Here is a 4,455-nt window from a genome sequence, read left to right on the forward strand (position 1 = left end):
CACATCAACCTCCTAATAAACATGGAATTTACCCAAAAGAGGGTATTTTCACATAGTGAAGTTTTTGGAGGCACTCAAATTGTACAAACGAGCTTGGCATCAAATTGAAGAGCACATTGGCACCAAGACTTCTATTCAAAATAGAAGCCACACTCAAATATTCTTGTCCAAGTTAGTAAGGGGATCTTCTGGCAGAGGCATGACCTTGTCGATAGAGAAAGTAAATGATATCAAAATTCCTCCACGAAGCCCATACATCCTTATCCCCATAAAACATGTTCTGCCAAACTGAATGCTAAAGATGAGAGTGCATCATTGGTTTCCATTTCATCACTAGCTTTACTTAGCTTGGGACATACATGTAACCCATATCCCAATGGATTCAGATACAAGAAGGAGATGCATATATTGTTGAGTTAGTTGCAACAACAACTATTTCTATTGACCCAGTCTGTTTATCTTTGTGTGGTGTGGTGCCCACTTTTTGGCACCCAAGTATTTTAGGAGAGGACGAGGTGCAATCAATCCTTTATCTACATGTAGAGATGAATAAAATATGACAACTACAAAAAAAGAAGGGTCAAGTATGGCTGAAAGAGAAGGGGAAATCATATTACAGGGCTCATGTTTTGAAAACAATACATGGAATAAAATGAAATAATTTAATGGTCATCAATATCATGGAGAAAAGTTAAGTTCCTAGACTAAAGAATAGGACCGAGTAATGAAATATGGAGAGTTGAAATATGAAATGTCATTGAATGGCTCAAATACCACTTCAAGCAATTATCTAGAGTTTTATCTTGACATGGAGACTACAATTAAGGATAATAGAGACTGCCATGTAAAAGGCTTCTAGTTCAATAGAGAAAGGTGCGCTTCTAAATGATATTCTTCCAAAGAGGAGGAAGACACACAAGTTAACAAAAATGGGAAATGGGACAAAGCTTAGAGACATTTTCTTGTTGAAGCAAGTACCAATCATTCTTAAGTTAGAGACCACTGCATAGATAAATACAATTAGGGTCAAACTCTATTTAATTCTCTATTTTCGCAAGAGGTTTTGTCTCAAATGTTTCCTATGCCATTGATTGTAGGTGGTGGCTCATCTTGTAAAGGAATCATACAGAGATAAAAAGAATTTGTAAACAAATTACAGAATTTATGTCAAATTTTTAAAGTAAGTCTTTCAAATTATTGAAATTTGGGTTCCCGCATAGTTGAAAGCATTGATTTTAAATAACAATTCATTCTGTCACAATTAGTAAGTGGCCCATATTTGATTTAGTTCAGGCTATTTCCTAGATTTAGTTATACTCCCCGATTCGGTAATTTATAGGACTATATTTATTCAAAAGCATTTGTAAATAAATTACAAAATTTATGTCAAATTTTCAAAGTGAGTCTTTCAAATTATTGAAATTTGGGTTCCCACATAGTTGAAAGCATTGATTTTAAATAACAATTCATTGTGTCACAATTAGTAAGTGGTCCATATTTGATTCAGTTTAGGCTGTTTCCTAGATTTAGTTCTACTCCCCAATTCAGTAATTTATAGGACTATATTTATTTTATCTAATACAACTATCATTTTTAATGTATTTTTTTATTTTGGCTCAATTTTTGTATCAAACTTGGGAGTTAATGCTATTGCATCATGTAAGAGTCTTTATTTCTATATACTTTATGGGATGCCGAAGGCAGATAACAAAGAAAACAAATTCCCTTTAAAAAATTATTTGGATTAATGATGCTTCCTATAAGTCTATATCTTTAGATCTTTAAATGCCAATAACTGACTTTCCTAAAGAAATGGATATCAAATAGTTGGGGCATAGAGCACCTTTCATAATTAAGGGGTCTTATGGCCAGAACTCACCTCTATAATTTGAGGGAAGAGGTTGTGTTAAAAGGGGATCTACCAATTTAGTCTGCATAACACCAATTCCATATTGCCATTACACAATTTTTTCTCATTGTTGTTGATATACACTAGTCCATCTTTAGTCCCAGTCATTTTATATAACCGTCCAAATCAAATTATATTCAATCTTTAATCCACTCAAATTTTGTTTTGGCATCACCAACAGATAGATATGGGTAACAGGGATTGAGTCATCTGTTTGGATTATGAAAACAAACCAAGAGTATATGAAGAGGGAGAAGACATTATTTTTGAAGTTTCTTTGAAAGTTTCTAAATCCTTTTCAATAAACATATTTTGTGTGTTCCCTATAATCATGGTTGTCCATGAGATTATATATCATTGAGGATTTGTGTAAAATAGTTCCCACACCTTTTCCATGTTTCCACATTTTGTATACATGTCTAGCAGGGCACCTGCAATAGTGAGATTTGACAAAATCTACTCTCAATTAAGATTTCATGGATGTTCATACCTTGTTCCAAATATTTAATTTGACCACATATCGTGAGAATATAGGTGACATTTGAGGAGTTTGGCTTAAAACCAACCAATTGCATGTACTTAAAAGTTTTTTGTTCGTTTCTAACTAATCCATCTTTAGAATATCTTACTATCATCGCTAGCCATGAGGCTATATTTCTTAGAGGCATTTTGTCAAACAGTTCACATGCCTTTTCTATCCTTTCAAATGCTGCAAATGAGATTCCTAGTACATAGGAATGCATGAATTCAATGGTTTCTACTAGGGAACAATGGTTATGGAAATAATAATATCAATTCAATCACTTCCCTATAGATAGTAGGGGTTTTACATACCTTTAATCAGTTCGTCGGTATGGACTTTCATGGAGATGGTTCAAAGGCATCATGCGGTGCTTCCACTCATTTAATCGAATCCCTCTATTAATCTAAGGGACTCTGGCGCTAGATATGTAACTCAAGGATCTGTAACGGGGCTTCCCCTCCTATTACTTTTGCATCGATTCATTCTAAGTCACCCTACCCTGATGCTTGTGATTGCTTCATTCCCACTCATGATGTTTCTGCACTACCATACATCTGTAAAACTAGGAGCTTCGTATTGGTAATGGTTGTGATGGGAGTGACATATACACGCTTTTGGCCCCTATTTTTTTTTCATGTCTACAATAGAACTTACAACTACAAACCTTGACAAAAACCCCCTTCAATTCCACTATGATGTATATGTATACCCTGTTTGAAAGATCCTATTTTGGCTCTGGCCACAAGTATACTGCCAAATGTGAATTGATGGAGTTAAACCCGCTCCCATGACTTGTACACATTGTAAGTGTCACTTATTATGACCACTATTGCTATAGCTGTATTTGAAAGTTTGAAATGAATATTCAGTTTTTGCAAATTGAATGTGATGCCAAGAGAGCATTGGTCATATAATTCATACTACACAACTTTTTATTAATAGATCATAATACACGGTATTATATTATAATATATAGTAATGATATATATATATATATATATATATTTACAATAATTTTTGTACTTATTATTTTAGAAATACATTATATTATATTGATTTGTTTTATTTTGTTTTGTATAAAAAATTTAAAAAATCAATATAATTCATTAACTTATTTTATAACTGTTATATAAAAATAATTTATATGATTTATTTTATAATACAATTAATCATATTTAAATTTAATCATACTTTTACTTTATACAACACCTATATGCAATTGTACTTAATTTATGAAAACAAAATGTTTGAGTATATGCATTTAAACAAGACTTATAATTTTATTTTTAAATAGTTTTTTGACTTGATATAGGAATATCTCTACTTATCAATGTTTAACAATAAGTTTGTAATATACATTTTTAAACTAAATGAATTTTTCAATATAATTCAAAAATGTATTTTATTTAATTTTAAAAATGAAAACTAGAAACTTATTTCTTAACATTGATATACAAGGGTTATTTTACATAAATTTACAAAGTAATTTTTAAGAAAAAATACAAATATTATTTAAATGTACTTGATCAAAAGTGCACTATGTGAAAAAGAATCAATGATAGCACAAAAAATATAATTAAATACATTTATGTTAGTACTATAAAAACATCAATAAAAGATGAGTTTTAATTTATTAAATCAAGAAGGAAAACATTGTATGGGCATCAAAAAACATCAATAAAAGACAAGTTATAATTTATTAAATCAAGAAAGAAAACATTGTATGGGCATCAAACAACCTAATTATCAGGATCCACTAATTGGTCTAACTATCAGGGAGAACCCAAAGATAATTGCTCCCTATTTGCCAATATATTTTTTTAATACTTTTGAACAGTACACCCTGTAAAACTATGAATATGCACTTTCATAATGCTAATTGCAAAATACTTGATGAATTTCACAACTCTCTAACAAGACCTAAGAGACATACAAAGTTATTTTACACTTTGAATAATAAACAATGACTAAAAATTCATTGATGGTAACATTCCTTGTGATTCCATTTATAAGTGTTTTTTAT

General features: G+C 30.9%; 1 pseudogene; it reads left to right on the plus strand.

Annotated features, from left to right (window-relative positions):
• Positions 1-380: 380 nt before the first annotated feature.
• On the plus strand, positions 381-1,135 carry LOC149564529 (uncharacterized; annotated as a pseudogene).
• Positions 1,136-4,455: the final 3,320 nt, after the last annotated feature.

The sequence above is a fragment of the Cupressus sempervirens genome, chromosome 3, assembly GCF_028749045.1.
Source record: "Cupressus sempervirens isolate cs-2001-9-10 chromosome 3, ASM2874904v1, whole genome shotgun sequence".
Taxonomy (NCBI): Eukaryota; Viridiplantae; Streptophyta; class Pinopsida; order Cupressales; family Cupressaceae; genus Cupressus; species Cupressus sempervirens.